The following is a 20952-nucleotide window of genomic DNA, read 5'->3' on the forward strand; positions in this document are numbered from 1 at the left end:
GAACACGCCCGCTCACATGTTTCTACATGAACAAATCAGGATCACTTCGTTTATGACACCTTACAACATTTGTAACAATCATAAAGCGGGCAGTATTCAATAGTCTCTAAGAAAAAGTACCCAACTTGATCCATGTACTATAGACTGTTTAGGCTATTTACTTGAACTTGATCCAGTTTATGTCTCCACATAAAGTCCAAGTACTCATTATAATAGCCAAGGGTTCGTAGTTTCTTGGATTTAGAGTTATTAAAAAAAACAAATTCACTTTCATTTAACAACACTTGTCTGAATAACCTCACATTAATGTTCAGTGTTTACAAACTACGAGTTTTACGACAAAATATAAGAGTTGGCGTATAGAAATTATCTAAAAGAAATAAAATAACAATAAGACAACAGACGCTTGCAACAAACACGATTTTCGATACTATAAACAAGAAAAAGCTCTTGCACAGAAAGCGATAATAAAGAGTTAATAAATATGGAAAAAGGCGGGGGAGATTCAACATACTTTCATAGGTTATCAACCTACCCTTTAGCTTACTAACATCTATTAATGGCCCGCTCGACTTGGTTCCCTTCTGAGACACCCCAAACATGAGTAAGTACAACATCCGTTGCTAAATATCCAAGCAATAAACCAAGCTTGGGACCTCATTCCTGAGTACCCTAAAGCTATAGAAAAATGCTAATCACAATAAAGCCAATCAACACCCATAAGCCCATCCCGGGTCAATACAGAAGCTAGCAAACACAACATAGTGGCTAACAATGTCACGTAAGATTGAAGAAATACAAAACAACTTTATTTAAAAATAGATGCAACAGCTAGAGGTTCAATATCAAATTAGTTACAGTATGTAAATCTCCTCCAAGATGAGGTTTAGTTCAACATGGACGAATAAAACAAAATGGAAGAAAGGATAATAGAACCCATTTCAGGAAAGCAGCAAAAAGAAGCAGAGAAGAAGAAGTAGACAGTCTTCGAAGTAGGTGAGCTTTCTCTTTCTGTCGTCAGCTATCGCCCCAAAAATGGAGATATTCCTTCATGTTGTCTTTACAGCTCTCAAATTTTATCTCTCTTGGGATATGTGTGTCTATCGGCTAGGGCAAAACATCCTTTCAATATCGGGTTCCGTTTTTAGGGCACCCGGCTGAAGTTTGTACGGATATGGGTAAATCCCATGTTTTAGCTTTAACTGTGCAGTAGCTCCATGCTCTAGCACCGCTTTGCTCCAGCTGTCACATGCTCTGTTTTGAAAATGTCATGACTGCTCTTCTCTGGTTCAGCACTTTCTTCTAACTTAAGCTTTTCCTTACAAACCTATGCAAATGAACCAAAAATGCGAGAGTTTATGCTGTTTTTAGCTAAAGCTCTAAGACTAAGGATATTTAGCTAAGAATTCACTTTTTAACACTATTCATGCTATTTATGACCTAAAACCGATACACTTTGACATTTTAATGCATATTTTCACGCAAATAATCACCAGAATAACTCTCTTTTGAAGGGTTATCACTAGGTCCGTTGCATTTTATCTCGTCTTCCGTTAAATCGAGCCCGGTTCAAGATCGAGGTCGAAGTCTGTTTAAAAGCCAGATTCGTTGCATTTTATCTTATCTTCGGTTAAATTGAACTCGATCCAAGTCGAGGTCGAAGTTTATGTAAAAGCCAAGTCCGTTGCATTTTAATCTATCGGTAAATTGAACTTAATCCAAGATCAATGTCGAAGCCTGTGTAAAAGCCATGTCAGTTGCATTTTACCTTATCCTCGATTAAATCGATCAAAGATCGAGGTCGAAACTAGTCAAGTGTAGGATCTTTGGATGTCGAGATCCCGCTTGGTGTCACACTAGGTCCATCTCTATCTTGCCTTCTTTGTAAATTTTTTGCCTCCCAAATACTTTATCTTTTTGCCTTTGTCTATCCTTTCAGTTCTTCAAGAATTCACAAAGGAAGGCAAGCTGTAGACACCATATTTGGTCCGACTTAATTTTTTTTTTAATTTTTTATTATTAAAAAAAGTTGATTTGTTTTTATTTGTTTTTTAAATTATTGTTTTTAAAGGAAAAGGAAAATAACTAAAAGCATTAAATTTAAAAGCAATTAAATTTTGTCTAAAATTTGATATTATTTAAATAAGGAATTAAAAGGATTTTGTTTTTAAATAAAAAATTTTGATCTGTTTCCTCTTTTCCCTCGTCAAAACTCGAACATGTGGCATTTTCTACGTTTTCCTTCCCTATTTTTTTCTCTAGTTTTATGTGAATAACCCTTTCTTACCGTTGCATCTTTTCGTATTTAAGAGAAAATAAGGCACAGATCGGGGGGAGGGGAGAGAAGAGAGAAATTTTATATGGCACAGATCAAAGGGGGAGGAGGAAACAAAAAAGACAGGGAAGAGTAGGAAGAAAAGGGTGAAGGCTCATTAAAGTTTAGTTTTTCTTCTTCTCACATTATGTCAACACCCACCATAAACCCCTCGCCTTTTCTTTTCTTTCTCCTCTAAAACCCCACATTTTTCCTGCATAATTACCTTTATTTACTTTTTCTTTTTGTTTTTCTCCTTTCAAATCTTTCTCTCTCTACACCTACCATCTCCTTAATCTTGTTACTCTTCCTCCATCTCCCACCTTTTCTCTCTTCTTCTCACATTACGTCTACATCTTCGGCGCAGCACACCCAGGAGTAGTGCACTACCAAACTCTGCCGGCAAATTCGGCTTCCAACAATGTCAAAGGCAGTAGATCCACAATCTCAGATCTATAGCAGACCTCCAAGGGCACCCATCAGCAATCTCCAACGAACCCACGATATCCCGGCAGCACTTGCGAACTTCGACGAAGCGCCACTAAATCTGCAACTTCGACGATCTGCAACAACACTCCAGCGGTAGCACGATGACAGCAACCTTCGGATCACCTCCACGACCAACCCAGCTTTTGGCGGTCTCCTTCTGCAATAGGTCTGGCGAGATCCGGCGACGAGACAACAAATGTGATGACGAACAACCATCCCGACTCGTTCTCGGAGCAGCCCGGTAACCTCCATCATTTCTCCATTAAAACCACTTAGGTGAGAAAATGTGGTATTTCTTTTTAAGAAAGGAAAAGATTGTTTTTGGGAAAGAAAATCTATTTTTGATAATGAAAAGAAAACGTTTTGTAAAAGATTTTTTTTTTTTTTTAATAAGGAAAAGTGATTTTTGAAAACAAAATATTTTTGAGTATTTCTTTTTTCTTTTTAGAAAAGAAAATGTTTGTTCGGTAAAAGAAATCAATTTATAAAAAAAAGGGATTTGTAATGGGTAGCTTTTGATATTTTAGATATAGCATTTTTTTGAAAATCCTGATTTTAAAATTTTCAACATTCCCAAATTACCCTTTTCAGTTATGGCTTCGTTATTATATATCAAACATATATCACATATATATCAGGAGTATATCTGACAACATTACTATATCAGAAGTAAATCAATACTATATCAGAAGTCAATCAGTTCTATATCAGTTGTATAATAGTAAATCACTATTTTACCTGCTTTAACCATTTGTCTTGTATTTTTTTTTTATCAATTAGAAATCAGTAAGTATTGGCATGCATGAAAAAACTTAAGATACTTACTAAAAATGAGAAAGAAAACTTGAAAGGAACGTGAATGTGAACGTCAATGGTAATTTTCGAAGTTATTGTGAATGAGAAATCAATTTTAAATTATAGGTAAATAGAAACTTAGGGTTTTTCTGTATATGAATAATATATCAGTGATATATCAAGTATACATCGTACATATATCAATAGTACAATTAAGTTTTATTAAAAGTTTTAAATATCAAAACGAAATCAACAACAATGTCATTCTTAAAAGGTTTAAACATCATTCTTAGGTATCAACATTAACAGCAAATCAACAGCAAAGTCCTTCAACCAAAAACTTAAAGGTTTAAACATCAAAACGAACCAGTAGCATAAACCAAGAGTAGACTAACAATGTCATTCTTAAAATTCTATAAATGAAGAAGTATAAGTTTCAACAGTTTAGAAAAGTGTAAGTTTCATTCTTGTATAATCTTTTAGTAAAAGCTTTAGACATCAATCTTCGTTCTTGGTGATTGTCGTGTCTTCGGAGATAATATCTTTGAAGTTTTCCGTTTTTCCATAGACAATACTTTTAGCGTTGGTTTGTGTTGTCTTTTGGTACGAACGACATCAACATTTTCAACGATGCATTTTTATTTCATTTTTCGTGTTTGTACCATTGTTTTTATCTGAAAAAAAAAATTTCATATATTAGTAGTATATCAGAAAACATATATTAAAGGTAATATGTTCGAAATAATTGGTAGATATGATAGTTATATCAGGAGTAAATCAATTTCATATCATATGTATATCAAACCTATATCACATATATATCAAGAGTATATCTATCAATCATAATTATATCAGAAGTAAATCAATAATATATCAAAAGTCCATCAGTTCTATATCATCTATAGTAGTAGATATCACATAGTTATATAAGAAGTAAATCAATTTCATATTATATGTATATCAAACATATATCACATATATATCAGTAGTATATCTGTCAATCATAGTTATATCATAAGTAAATCAATAGTATATCAGAAGTCAATCAGTTCTATATCACCTATAGTAGTATATATCATAGTTATATCAAAAGTAAATTAATTTCATATCAGATGTATATGAAATATATATCACATATATATTAGGAGTATATCTGTCAATCATAGTTATATCATAACTAAATCAATAATATATCAGAAGTCAATCAATTCTATGTCACCTATAGTAGTAGATATCATAGTTATATCAGAAGTAAATCAATTTCATACCATATGTATATCAAACATATATCACATATATATCGGGAGTATATATGTCAATCATTAGTATATCAGAAGTCAATCAGAAGTAATTTATTCTTGGTTCGGGCCTGCAGGGTATACTTGTAATTTACAACGTGGACCTCCGTTTTTTTGTGAAAAAAATGCTATATTTGAAAAACTCAAACCTTGTAGTTATTTTGCTTATTTTCCTAACTTTTTTTTGTCATATCTCAAGTTGCCCCTAAAAAAAAAACTTTTAAAATAAGTTTTATTTGGAAAAGTAAATGAAAAATTTTAATTGAAATAAGGTTTTGTTTTAAAAATGAAGTTTTAGAAAATAAATTAAAAGATACTTTGTTTAAAATAAAATTAAGTTTACCCCTCCGGTGTTGGCACAATGAAAAGAGGTTTGGATGTTAAAATAAGTTTTTATTAATAATTATTTTTTTAAATTAATTATTATTTCAAAAACTTCAATGACAGAGATTGGAACCTTCCAATATTCTTGAGGTGGTGAATTTTTTTTAATGGTCTTCGGGTCACTCATACTTATTAATTCATATTTTATAATAAAGTGTGAATTAATATAATGTGAGACATTTAAATAAAAACGCAAAAATATTTTTCTTTTCGGACCGATCAATATAATAGAATAATTTATGACAAAATTTGGCAATCGTTTTCAAACAGGTGTCATAGGGTGCCAACACCTTCTCTACGCTCAATCAATTCCCGAACCAAAATCTGTTTTCGTAGACCATTTTTACTTTTACGTGACCAATCCGAACACCGTAAACTGGTCGTTATTGAAGTCACCATTTCCGTAATTTCAAGTAACTGATCCGGGTCTCATTAATGTAAAGAAAAGCGAAGGCCCGCCATCTGCTAGCATTGTGGTTTGGAATCGATTTGTTATCAATAGCAGGGGCGGATGCACGTTGGGCAAGCCCCCCTAAACTTCTTAACATATTGAATAAGTATATAAAAATGTAATATATTTCATATGATTCTTCATTGGCTTAGTGGTAACTGGGTGAAATCTTCCTCTCTGTTTTTTACATTTTTAAGAGAATATATAAGTGAGACATTTAATCTCTAATTTTAAATCTGGTAGTTGCTCATCTTCTACTCTTTTAAAAATTCTTTTTAATTTATACATCATTTGTCATATTTTTGGTCTACGGCTGCCAACAATTTCCAAACTTATTTTTAATTTTAATTTATTAATTGTAGTTACATACTATTAATATTTTTTCTATAAATTATTTTACTGATATATTTTTTCCTTCTCTTTAAATCACATTTTTTCTAATATTCATATTCACTATTTCTTATTTTATATAATTTTCAGTTTCAATTTTGAAGAATCCAAAGAGGTCAACAATGTGAGGATTAATCGTTTAAAGTATATTTTTATTAACTTTACATCATATATACTATGAATTTAACTATTTGATGTTATTTTAAATATAATAGTTGGTAAAAACTTCGACTATAATATAAAATTGTCATATTTAATCAATTGCTTTTATACATATAATTATTATCATTCTTATTTATGTTTAGCTTTTTATTAATACTTTTATAATCTAAATGGAGAGATACAATAAAGGAAAATTAATAGGGCATATTTACAAAAATAGTCTCACCGGCCTCAAAATCATACATTTATAATTTCGTGAATTACTTACTTGAAAATTAAAATTAGTATGAAACCCCCCTCAACAAAATTTATGGGTCCACCACTGATCAATGGCCCACCCTTTCTAGCCATAGCAGTACTCCGGGATATAAATCAGGGCAACAAATGTCAAGCATACGACGATGCCGCGAAAGGATCTAGAGCATCAAGCTATTCGCAAGGGCCACCTTAGCTTGGTGGCAACTCCAAAACCTTATCTCGAAAGAGACCCTTCAAGGGATGATGTCGGCTGCTCTGCGTCGCGTTGACGTTGCAACAGATATATCTTTGAAAGAGCAAATGTCAATTGTTTTGAGATATGTGGATAAAGGACATGTGATTGAATGGTTTGTTCGTATTGTACATGTTACTACTATAAATTCTCTGTCGCTTGAGGAAGCCATTGATGGATTCTTTTCTAAACATGACTTAACCATTTCTAGTTTGCTAGGACAAGGATATGATGAAACAAACAATATGCAAGGTGAACTCAATGGATTCAAAGCATTAATTTTGAGAGAGAATGAATGTGTTTTACGTTTGTTATTTTTGTCATCAACTCTAAATAGCTTGGTAGATATTGCATAAAATCATGTAAAGCTAGATATTGCATAAAATCATGTAAAGATTAGTGGTTTTTTTTTGTTAGTTGCAAATGTGGGAAATTTTATTGGGGCATTAGCAAAACGTCAAGATATTTTAAGAGAAAAACATAGTGCTATTATCTCTTGAAACTTTGGATAATGGTGTGATATCAAGTGGACAAAGACTAAATATCAATAAACAATAGTTAAACGGCCAGTAGATACACAATGGGGATCACATTACAATACTTTAGTGAGCTTTATTGCAGTGTTATCATCAATTGGTGATGTACTCGAGACAATTCTAAAGGATGAGTCGACTGCTGAACAAAAATATGAGGCAAAGGTTCTCATGAATTCGATTTAGACATTTGATTTCATTTTTCATATGCATCTTATGAAAGTTATATTACTCGGAATCACAAATGGATTGTCTCGAGAAAAGATCAAGATATCGTGAATACAATGAATTTAGTTAGGATCTGTAAAGAAAGATTTCAAACAATCAGAGAATCAGGTTAGAATTAAATGATTGTCTTCTCACATATATTAAGAAAATTTAATTTTATAGAATAAATAATGAAATTATTATCTAGTGATTTCATAATATGAAAACTCGTAGAGAATAATTGTGACGTATTAAATTATAGTTCATTTCTTTTAGTATAAAACCCCTCTAAAAAAAATTATAGATCCGCCACTGGTTGGTGGCAAGGGATAGTTCGGGTTGATAGGCCTAGGGTGGTCGTCCAAGGGTTGTCATGCCCTTGCTGGTTGATCATGTTTGGTTGGGCCCAAACTAGTTAACTCACGTTGTTCGGTCGGTGCTAGTATGCTTGAAGTGGTTAAGCACGTGTTAGTTACCCTAGGTTGGTTGGCCCGAATTTGTTAGTTAAGTTTGGCTGACCCTCGACGTATTCTAGTTGGCCAAAGATGGTAATCTCAATTTGGTTAGCCCAAGCTGGTGCTCAAGATGATCATTTTGGCCAGTGTTGTTAGGCTTATGTTTGTTGACTTAAATTGGTTAAGCCTGGCCTGGTCGGCTCGTGTTAGTTAGCCTGGTTTTGTCGGCATGGGATGGTTGCTTGTGCTGGTCAGTCCAAAAAGCCTCCTACGACTCTTTCGGACAGAAAATAAAAGAACCATCATAAGAGGGAAGCAGAGAAAGAGGCGAAAAGTCATGGGCAATTTTAGCATTGAAAATAATGGCTAATTTTAAAATCACCTACCAATTAATACTTCAAAAATCACCTTAAAATGATTTTATGTTTTTCCAAAATCAATTTTATCTCCTGCCAAACAGGATAATGTTAAAAGAAAATTATTTTGACAATGACAAAATTTTATTCATGTCAAAACTACTCATAAACACACCCTTGATCATGTAAATAATAACTAAAAAAATGCAACCTCATAGTTAAGAATTCAAAATTAAGTTAGAATTAAAATTGAGTAATGCAATAATTATCAACTATTTATCAAATTCAAAATCTGATGCAATTTTATTGCATATGATATCTCTACTCATATGTTTCCAAATATTTTTTATAGTCAAATACACTTTTGGTCACTGAAGTTTGGAGTTGGTGTCTATTTTGTCATTGAAGTTTTAAAAATGATAATTATAATCATCAAGGCATGAGAAATAGTTATAAATAGTGGTTGAACTCCTTTGATTGTTAGTTAACAAACAATAGCATGATGTGGCTGTACTTTGCTGATTTTACCTAATAAATTAAGTTAATAATAGTTTTTATTAGGCTACCTCTCATTCCTAGTGCCCTCTTTCATGTGTTTTTCTCTCAACAAATCTCAAAACCAATGTCCCCTCTCCTTTCTCTGGCAATGAACCTTGACGACCTCTCCTTCCCCGACAACGTGACTCCACTAACTGAAAACCCAGTCAATTTAGGCTTGACGACAACACCTAGTTGGCAACCATGCCTTTTCTTGTGTGCAATGACTCTAGTATCTCGAATGTTCATTGATGGTACACCTCTTGAGTCGATTAGTGGTGTACGCTGTGACGAGACAGAAGGAGGGGAGAATGAGAGAAAGAAAGGCGATTTAAGAGAAGTCAATTATTAAAAAGTATTATTAAATAAATATATTTTGTAAAATTAGCAAAAGTATGGTATGCGACATAATTGTCACATCATGGTACCATTAGTTGACTAACAGTTGAATGAGCTAAATTAAAGGACCATTTAAAACTATTTCTCATTTGACCTCTTATCAAGTAAGTCATACTAACTCCAAACCTCAAAGACAAAAAGTATATTTTATTCCTACATTTACGAAATAAGTCATACCAACAATATTGCTAATACGACGCACTCTCACCCAACCAATAAACTTTTTAGGTTACCTCTTCACATGACCATCTCATATAATTTCTAACTCCATATTATTCAATATTACATCTCATGACCTTAGATTCCTTATAAAATAGACAATAAATACCATATTTCAATGAAGACAGGTAATTTTTATAGCAATAAGTATTTTAATTCATATTCAATATTTGCAGCATAAACTCTAATAAAGGGGTAACACGAGCTTGCCTCAAATGACTATTCTTCCCAAGTTAGTTTCATGCAACTGACAGCCACGTGGTAGATTCCTCCTCAACTTTAAAGAGGGAGGTTTACATCTTCATCTCTCTTTTTGGTTGTAGAGCTGTGTGTTGCTCTTGTCCCCTAAATTTTGGTTTTGTCTCTTCACAATTGAATACTACTAGATTGTGTTCTACTCATAGACAAAATCAAGTTTTGTGAAACTTACTGGCAAAAACAAAGAGGTGCTTGACACCAGTGTGACATCTACCAAAGACCCTTGTATGCTTAAGTCAACTTGAGTCGGAAGCTTGGAAAATTTTCAATGTAGTAGAGAATGTATTTGTTGGGCCTTGGGTTCAATTAGGTCCAATACATGTGCTAAAATTTTGACTTCATGGGCTGGCTACTAAATATAGCATGTGGGATATTTTTGGTTGGAGCTTACACGTGCCTAAGGCACCCATTTTGTGGTGAAAATTAGAGAACCCAGTAGTTTTCTTTTCTCCTTTTTGTGCGACAGGGCGCGAGGTTTGTTTTTTGGAGTTTGCTGCTGTAATTTTTCCCACTTCTTTGTTGCTTAAGAAGACAATATATATGTATTTTATTGTTGTTCTAGAATGGATGGATCGTCAGAGTGGATGTAAATCACGTTGATTGAACCACTATAAATCAGTGTGTCATTTCTTCTCTCTTTACTCATTTACTTTGTTAAATTTATTGTTGAACTTAGTTTGTTGATATTCTATATATTTATGAAACTTTGATGTTGTTAGTGTAAGTTGGAATACCCAACAAGTGATATCAAAGCCTCGTTGGAGCATTTTTTACAGCAAGCATTTTTTTACAAATTTTGGAAACATTTTTATTGGCAAGTCTTGAAAATGACGGCTAAGTTTCAACTAGAGAAATTTTATAGTAAGGGTGATTTTGAATTATGGAAAAAGAATATGAGAGCTCTTTTACTTCAACAAAAGGTTGAAAAAGCTGTTAATGATCCAAATAAATACTCAGCTGAAATGATGAAACAAGAGAAGGAATAAATGCTTGATATGGATTTTAGTACACTGATTTTATATTTGTCAGATATATTTTACGACAGGTTCGATGATGCCACCACAGCCTTAGAGATATAGGAAAAGTTTGATAAGTTATATCTTGTCAAGTCTTTGCAAATAAGATATATCTCAGGAAGAAATTCTTTTGGTTTTAGGATGGATCATTCAAAACCATTAGATACAAATTTAAATGAGTTTAAAAAAATTGTTCTTGAATTAGCCAACATTGAAGAGAAAATGTCTTAAGAAAATCAAGTGGTAATTTTGTTGAATTCATTGTCCAATTCATATAGTGAAATCAAGACAGCAATTAAGTATGGTAGGGACAGATTAGATATGAAGATAGTTCTAAATGCTTTGAAGTCAAAAGTGTTAGCTTTACGAGCTTCAATCACACCAAATGTTTTGATGATAACAAACTTTATTTACTAATAGTTTTAGTGTTTCAAAGTATTCATAGCGTAGATCTTGGAAAGACGAATTCAACGCATTTTGAATCACTCAAATCAGAGTTCAAACGAATAATTTATAGTAAAAACAAATCTGGAGAAAGATTTTATGTGTCGAGTGACATGGACAAGTGGGCCAATTCTACGTGGTGGGTGACATGGATAAGTGAACCACTTAGAAGTTGACATGTGGTATCAGGAAGACAAACTTATGCTGATGTTGCATCCAACAATCGAACAAATGAGAAGACGACATGTGGCGCTTTCAATCTCCACAAATCCATTTCCACAAATTTCTCTCAACCTCCTCAATCACTCTCAATCTCCACCAATTTCTTTAAATCTCCATAATTATTATTTTTTTCCCTTATTCTTGGTCTTAATCTCCACCACTCATTCTTTGTTGTCCTAAATCCAATGGCTAAATTTCATCATGGAAATCAAATTAAAGCCACCAAATTTATCCTTTCTATACACACCAATTATCAAAGCAAACATTTTTCTCCTCTTCGATTTTTGCTTTCCAAATCTCTAAATTCTCATTCTCTCATATATCAAAATTTGCTTATTTTTGTTATTGTGAGAGATACGTTAGAGTGGGAGCTTAGTCTATGTATTTGAGCGATATTGTATAATTCACTTTGTGAGGTATTTTATTTGTATTGTTTATTTTACTTCATTTGAGATTTTGTATTAAGGTGAGGGTGCACCATGGGATTCTGAAAGTGGTGAAAAAGATCGTGTTGGTTGGATCCTAAACCAGTTAAAAGGATCGTGGGTTTCTCTTTAGCCTAAGACAAAAAGAGGGTCAATCGATTTGGTTCTCACCTGCAAGAGAGTCGTTGCAGCAAAGTACCCAAGAAGGAGCCTTGTGGAGTGGAGTAGGGATTTCCAAACCACTATAAAAATCCTGGTGTCATTTCTCTCTCTACTCTTTAATTTATGCATTTAAATTTCATTTGATTTTTTGTTATTATTAAATTTGATTTTTTTAAAATTCTACAAGTTAGTAAGCAACCCTATTAACCCCCCCCCCCTCCCCTCTCTAGCGTTGTCATATTGATCCTACAAAAAGAACTTGAGGTCAAGCTGGAGAAGAAGGACAGTGAAGCACTACATACTCGAGGTAGAGTAGATAAAAAAAATTATAGCAAGCAAAAAGGGGTCAAAATCGAGAGCCAAATGTAAGAAGTTTTACAATTGTTAGAAAGAATAGTATTTTAAGAGAAATTATCCTTAGTTGGCAAAGAACAAACAATCTAACCAAGAAAAGACCAAGGGGGAGAGTTCAGCAAATATATTGGATGATTATGAATCCGCTGAGGTTTTGTTGGTTTTAGAGAATGATTGGTCATATGGCTTGGTGTTTGACGTGGGCTGCATTTTTCATATGACACCTTCAAGGGAATACTTTAGTAACTTTAAACCACTACAAGCTACAAAAGTTTATCTCGGTAACAATCAGATCTATAGTCAATGGGACTGGCATGGCGAGACTGAGACTGCATGATAATTTGGTGAAATTTTTTATTAATGTGAGGATTGTCCCTGACTTGAAAAGAAACCTTATCTCTCTTGAAACTTTAGATAAGCTTGTCTGTACCAGCAAGATAGCAAATGGTGAGATGAAAATATACAAAGTCTCACTATTGAAGTTAAAGGGAAAGCTCGAAAATGGGCTTTATGTGTTGAGCAGTCAGACGGTGTCAAGAAATCTCTCACTTGTCTCTGATTATGTGGATAGAAATATTAGAGCTACAAAACTCTGGCATACACGTTGGGGGCATGTTAGTGAGAAAGACATGAAATAACTGAATAATTAAGGGATTTTAAACTTGAAGCAAATGGGTGATTTTCCTATTTGTGAACATTGCATCTTTGGCAAGTCTACAAGGGTAAAATTCACAAAGGAAACACATTACATAAGAGAAAAGCTTGATTATATTCATGCAGACATGTGAACGATTATAACAGAAAAGTGTGGCTTTATTTCTTGAAGCATAAAGGTGAGACAATCAAAGTTCAGGGATTTGCTTACTTTAGTTCAGAATCGGACTGGAAAGAAAGTGAAGAAAATCAGGACTGATAGAAGCCTTGGGTTTGTGAATCGAGAGTTTAATGAACATTGCTCGAAGCATGGTATTGCTATACACTTAACAATTTGTTACACTCTGCAACAAAATGACCTTGTTGAATGCATGAATAGGATCATTTTGGAAAGAGTAAAATGTTTGTTATCTCAATCAAACTTGCCCAAGTCATTTTGGGGTGAAGCAATAGCCACAACATGTTATTTGATAAATAAAACACCTTCATTAGCTATCGAATTCAAAATGCATGAGGGGATGTCGAGTGGAGTAAAACCAGACATTTCTCACTTGAGATCTTTTAGATGCACAGCATTGTTGGGTATTTTGTCCTAAAACTCGTAGTTTGTAAACAGTGAATATTAATGTGAGGTTATTCAGACAAGTGTTGTTAAATGAAAGTGAATTTGTTTTTTAATAACTCTAAATCCAATAAGCTACAAACCCTTGGCTATTATAATGAGTACTTGGACTTTATGTGGAGACATAAACTGGATCAAGTTCAAATAAATAGCCTAAACAGTCTATAAGTACATGGATCAAGTTGAGTACTTTTTCCTATAGACACTATTGAATACGACCCACTTTATGATTGTTACAAATATTGTAAGGTGTCATAAACGAAGTGATCCTAATTCGTTCATATAAAAACATGTGAGTGGAGGTGTTCTAAACAATGAGATTGTGTAAGACTGACCCTGAAATAATCAGTGTTACGTATTAACACCGTTTACGGATAACACTGATTAATTTCGTTTATCGATGACCTAGATAACTTGATCCAAATCCTGACCCGTCTATGAACTCGTATTTATTCAAGATTCTCCCTTGATCTGCATAGGTAAGAGTAAGCTCATCAGCGCTGCTCAATATGCCTCCCATTTTAGGGATAAGACTGGGTAAATAGCTGGAGACATACAATTAGCAAGATGAAATTCACTCCTACCCGATTTAGAGATAGTAGAGAGGTTGTTCCCTTAAGGTCTGATCCCGGGTCATAAACAAGGGGCCTCATTCTCTCACTGACCCGAGAGGAATTAGATTTAGTGATTTGTTCATAAATCAATTGTTCATTAGAGGGATAGTGGTACTTAAGGAGAAAAGATGTAACTCAGGGGTAAAACGGTTTTTTTTACCTAGCTGAGGTTACGAACGGCTTGTGAATGATCAACTTACCGAAGATGGTTATATATCGAATGGACACAAATGTATCTACAGTGAGTAGTGCATCTACAGGCTATAGTGGACAGTCTTGTTAGTTAACGAATGTTGATTACGAAGTTAAAGAATTTGATCGGTTAGTCTCGAATCATTGGAGTCCATGATCTGTAGGTCCATCGGGTCTTCATGCTAGCTCATAAATGATAAAATTGATGAACTAGGTGAAGCAAGAATTTGAAGTGTTCAAATTCGGTTTTTTAGGGAATATTGCATTTTATATGACATATAAAATATAATTTAATAATTAATTGAGAATTAATTATTATGGAGACTATGACTTATTTAAATTAGTTTTAAATATGTTTAAAGCATGAAAAAAGTTGTAATTTGATTAATGTGATTAATCAAGCTTAAGTGTCAAAGACCAATTAATATGAGATATTAATTTGGCTTGGTTTTTATTTTAAAAGAAAATTGATATCTCAATTTTTGTTTTTATAAAAATTAGTTATATAAAAGTTTTATTTAAAAAATCATAAAGTTTGATTTTTCCACTAACTAGTGGTTTTTGAAGTGTTTCTTCAAGGCAATGACACATATCTTTTACCTGCTAGTGAGGTTTGAAGTGAACGGCATGCAAGGCTTGTCCTTGCATGCATTTGGTCTTTATATAGGTGATGAAGATCACTTGGAGAATGTTAATGCTTCCTTGCATAAGTGCAGAATTTTTCCACTCAAATTTCTATTGTTTTCTCCTAGCCATTAGTGCTTTCCGTTTGCTTTCACTCATAATTCGGTCCCACGACCGTGTTCATCAACCCGAAGATAACACGAATTTGCCGTTGGTGGTCCCATTGAGTTTGGAGAAGAAGTTATAGTGGAGGTCTTCCAAGGTATAAAGTTAATTACTTCCCCTTTACCTTTTTCATCATATTTTCTAGCATGCTTATTTTAGTTAAATTGCTTCATTAAGTGTATTATGATCCTTAGCTTCCACTGTGCAAGTCTAAAGTCTCATCATGCATATGCTCACATAAATCAATGTAAACTTGAACCTAAAGCCTTAAAGTGTGTCTTTATAGGCTATCTAGAATGAGTAAAGGGCTACAAACTCTGGTATTTGGAACCGAATAAAAGCAAATGTATAATAATCGAGTCTGTCATACTCATAATGAACATATCAACAGAGGAAACATCTCAAGGCTTACATACATTTGAGATTGAGGTAGAGCCCACTTCAATCCAAAGGCAAGTCACTTCAAACAACATATAATGCACATCAACAAGTACTGAACCAGAAGTTAGAGTACTGAGCAGATTGATAAGCATGATGGTCGTAATCAGGAATCAGAAGCATAGGAGACTGAGTAGACTGATTTGAGTGATTATAATCTTGCCAGAGATATGTGATGAGAAGGACCATCAGACCGCAGGTGAAGTATGGTGAAGCATACCTTGTTGCCTATGCATTATTAGTTACTGACGAACTTGCAGAACTTGAGCCATCCACCTACATTGAAGCTATAAAATGCAAGGACAGTAAGGAATGGGAGCAAGCTATGAAGTAAGAAATTGATTCCTTAAACAAGAACAATACTTGGGAGCTTGTTAGCAATCCAAAAGGTAAAAGACTTGTATCTTGTATATGGATCTTCAATTTTAAACCTGGATTGATAAATTACGACGCGATGAGGTTTAAGGCAAGACTGATAGCAAGAGGATACATACAGAAAGAAGAAGAAGATTATAATGAAGTCTTCTCACTAGTTGTCAGACATACATCGATAATGGTGATATTAGCTTTGACTGCCCACTTTGATCTTTACCTTAAGCAAATGGATGTCAAAACTATGTTTCTTCATGGTGAACTTGAGGAAGAAATATATATGAAGCAACCACAAGGTTTTGATATAAAAGGTGAGGGACAAAATATGTTTGTTGAAAAAGTCCTTTTATAGACTTAAACAATATCCTAGACAATTATACAAGAGATTTGTTAGCTTTGTATTATCTAAAAGATTTAAAAGAAGTATGTTTGATCATTGTGTGTATTTTAAAGAGGTAGGACATGCAACAAAACTCTATTTGCTGTTTCACGTTGATGATATGCTTGTAGCTTGCAGGGATAAAGTAGAGATAGATAAGTTGAAGGTGGAGTTGAGCTCAGAGTTTGAAATTTCAAGAGATTGGAGTGCTAAATGTTTGTTTTCGTCTCAAGGTAAAATTCAAAGCTACTAAGCAGGTTTAATATGACAGATTCAAATATAGTAAAAACTCTTTTGGCACCACACTTCAAATTATCTATGATGCAGTATCTAAGTTCTGAGCAAGAAAAGAAAGATATGGAGGATATTCCATATAATAGTGTTGTGGGGAGCTTGATGTACTCTATGGTTTGCACTCGACTAGATTTGCCTCATGGTATGAGTGTTGTGAGCAAATTCATGGCAAATCCAAGGTAGGTTCATTGGACAGTAGTGAAATGTTTTCACGTGCCTAGAACCCATTAGTTTTTCTTTCTCCTTTTTTCTGAAGTAGAGTAGTAGTAAAATGAGGGAGGGGCTTCTGTGGGTTGCGACAATATAGAACAAAAAGGAGGTTCATTTTCTTTCTCTTTTGTGTGAATTCTGAGAAGTGAAGGAGAGTGGGTGAGTTTGTTTTTTTGGAGTTTGCTGCTATAATTTTTCCCACTTCTTTCTTGCTTAAGAATACCATTAGTACTTTGTTGTTGTTCTTGGTGAAGTATATGGAATAGATGGATAGTCATAGTGGATGTAGATCACGTTGATCGAACAACTATAAATCAGTGTGTCATTTCTTCTCTCTTTACTCATTTATTTTGTTAAATTTATTGTTAGAACTTATGGTGCGATTAGTGTAAATCGAAATACCGAAATAGTATTTTTCACATCTTCATGCTCATAGCATATCTACTATATCCTCTAACCTTTTCATATATGTTTATTTTCTCAGTTATTTAAATTAAACAATATTTCAAATAGATTGAAAGGTTAAAAATTCATCTATGGAAAGTTCATGGACTTCACCTTCTTTTCAATAGCTTTATCTCAATTGTAATATATATTTATTTTGCCTACAATTTGAATTATCTATAGTTTATAGTTTATATAAAAAAAATATAACGTTGATGAATAAATTTAGATTACATGAACTTCAAAATTCGCACCAATATAAGAAAAGATGACATTTACAATAAGATAAAATTACACATAAGTGTGGTGTTAGCCACATATACCATCAGATCAGATCTTTGTGAAGTGTAGTAAAAAGTAGGAAGTGTAGTACAAAGTAGGGTATTGTTGCATACCTCTATTATGAGTGCCTTCTTCCTTTTTATGAAGGAGAATTCCTAAGGGTATCTTAAAGTCTTTGGTTGCAGTCCATTTGTCGTATTTACTTCACCCACAACACATAATAGAGGAGGAACTTTATGTACCAGCTATTTCAGTTCATTTTAATGCAAGATTAAATAAAATATTCTATGTTAAATCAAACTTCACTCATATATTGTGATATCTGTTGATTCAAATTTCTAATGGAGATAACCAATGGAATTTTTTTAATATTGTTTAAAATTAAACATATTTTAAAAATAATACTGATTTATTAGAAAAAACAGAAAAAATGCAGTTTTGGAAACTTATTCAAAAAATATAGCAGTTTGAAAAAATGGGGCTTGGTCGTCTCCTTGGTAGAGAGAGAAAAAATATCTGTAACGCCCCAAATTTCACTAGGTATAACAAGATAACGTCACTATAATACCTATTCACCCCCCCCCCCCCCATTAATGGTAACGTAAAGTGTAATGCCCTCGAAAATACAACCTGAAATATTGAGATAATGCGATCATTCCCCTGTTCTTTCCCCCTTCAACCCAAGGACGTGAAACAGTTACTTTAAAGATAATCAGGGGCTCGTAACACAACCAATTCCTAAAAAGTTCATGCCCGCCTTAGTGACTAACAATCCAATTAAAAGAAAACAATCATTTGGTCCAGTAATCCAAAGTGCACCAGTGACTCGAATAATAACAATAACTTCAAAACAATATTTCGCCTAAGAAGAATGAATAAAGAAAAAGAAAACATCCCGGGAGTCAACCCAATGTCTAGTACACCCCTAACAATAAGTTTCTAATGTTGCTTGCAATGAAGGGCAGTTTTCGCTATCCTAACCAACGCAACTAGTGATCCCTCCTCGGTCAAGCCTCCTCCACGTCATCACCACGGTCGGGGGCTCTGTTTGCATTTGAAACAATTGAGGTAGAGGGGGCTGAGTATATAAAATACTCCGTAAGTAGCCCTCCCTAACTAATCACAACAGCATGCTCGTAATCACAGCGACATCAAACACAATAGCAAAAAAAAAACAAACAGGCAGCAAGAGATAATAATAGTAGATTATCATTCTCATACAAGCATCCAAACGTCGGGACTCCCGGGACTTCGACTACACGATCCACTAGCCTTTGACCCACTTGAGCAAAAACTCGCTCTACACCCTATATTAGTACTCCAAGTCTAACTCTTCGAGGCATATCGACCCTTGACATTTATCCCTAAGATACCGACCTCCCTCTACAAAAGCTTGGCGTTCGACCTTGCCATTTATCCCGAAGGCCTTGAACTGTTACTCATAAGCACCACTCTATGTTAGTCCTCCAAGTCTAACTCTTCGAGTCGTATTGGCCCTTGACATTTATCCCCAAGACCCAATACTCCTCTACAGAAACTTGATATTCGGCCTTGTCATTTATTCTCAATGCCTTGAACTGTGCACCAGTCCCTGACATTTATCCCCAAGGTACCGATGACTACCAGCGTATTGGTCCTTAACATTTATCCCCAAGACCCCAATACTCCTTTATAGAAACTTGGTGTTCGGCCTTGTCATTTATCCCCAAGGCCTTGTACTACAAGGCTTTGAATAACCAAACGACTAGTATGCATTTTCACTTCAGACAACCCACATAATAACAACAATTAACCTGTCCCATCACTCTTAACAATTCCCACTAACCCTTCCAAGACAACCTATAAGTCACCCATATTTTGAGCCACAACACAATTTTCCAGCATGCTTTTAATCGTACCAAACAAAACACTAACCCAAAAGCTTCCAACTAAACAACATAAAACTAAATAACATACCATCAGCACATGCATTTCATCTCAAACATGTTTCCAAACGTCATAGGTCAATCACTCCCAACCATAATAATCAAAACTGACCAGTCACATCCAACGATAAGAAACCATGCATGCTCATAATGTCTAACAATAGAAACAGTAACATGTAACTCAACAATAATCACTAGGCGTTCACAAAACAAAGACTAACAATTTCTATATGCACAAAATAAACTATTCTAACTAAAAATCAGCACAAAACCATTCCATTAGCATTCAATAACGCACGCACTCGACCCCTGGTGCTACTTACACACTGCTATGCTCCTAGATCTTGCGTCAATTCAACACCTAATCAACAATAGACAAACAAAAATAATTAACAGAAAATTTCCAGCCATCGAAATTCATTATAAGGGATCTTGCAACGTCCGTTACCACAAAAATCGACTTCGTCTAGGTGCGGGTAACTTCGGCCTAACTCGAATAAATGTGGGTTGTATATATCGAGCTTCTAATGGTTATGGGTAGGTGCCGAATGCAAAAACTGCTGCTGTCCGAGCTATTTTATCAAAAAAAAAACTCACCAAATCGATACCCACGACACTGCGTGCAGCAAGGACCCGCGCCGCGATTTCCGACCACCAAGGGAGACCGAACCCACTCGCGAGGGGTGCTGCACCGACGGAAAACGCCCCGGAAACAACACCCATGCTGCACCCCTGCCGCCTGCTACTGCTCGACGCCGCACGCACACTCGCTGCTACACGAAGTCTTACATCTGGTGTTGTCCGATGCCGCACGCAGCTGCTTCCCCGAGCCGCACCGCCTGCTGCCATCCGCTGGAGATGGGTGTTGCTATGTCAAGGGTCACTGACCGTTGAGCATGCTTCGAGGAGGAATGGGTAGACGGTAGAAAGAAGAACGGAAAGAAGGAAACGGAGGGGGGGTGGGTGTTTCACGAAGATGATGGGTTTGGGGGCTAGGGTTTTCTCTTCACTTTTCTTTTGTTTTTTTTTTTAAAAAAAGACCCACTTGGGTTAGGGTTTTCTCTTTACTTCTCTTTTGTTTTAAAATAAGGAAGGCCCACTTACCCAATTATTTTTTGTTAAAACAAAACAAAGCCCACGAACAAGACATTAGAATCCTATTTCCAACCTCCCTAAGCTTAATTATATCCAATAATAGAATTAAGTAGTTGGTCCAACAACCCAGGACAATTGCCAAAGAAAGCAAACTCCTCGTTAAACAATAATTAAATAAGTACATGCACGCCAATAACTCACAACAATTACCGCAACAGCTCGAAATAAAATGAAATGAAACAATTAAATTAAATTAAAAAGATTTCTAAGAAAAGAGACCTC

At 34.5% G+C, this 20952-nt stretch overlaps 1 pseudogene; it reads left to right on the forward strand.

The window, feature by feature from the left end:
* The first annotated feature begins 6784 nt into the window (after positions 1 to 6784).
* LOC148211259 (uncharacterized) lies at positions 6785 to 16003 on the forward strand (annotated as a pseudogene).
* The last annotated feature ends 4949 nt before the right edge of the window (positions 16004 to 20952 follow it).

Source organism: Momordica charantia, assembly GCF_013281855.1.
Source record: "Momordica charantia cultivar OHB3-1 chromosome 5 unlocalized genomic scaffold, Mcharantia_2.0 BLBB01000005.1, whole genome shotgun sequence".
Taxonomy (NCBI): domain Eukaryota; kingdom Viridiplantae; phylum Streptophyta; class Magnoliopsida; order Cucurbitales; family Cucurbitaceae; genus Momordica; species Momordica charantia.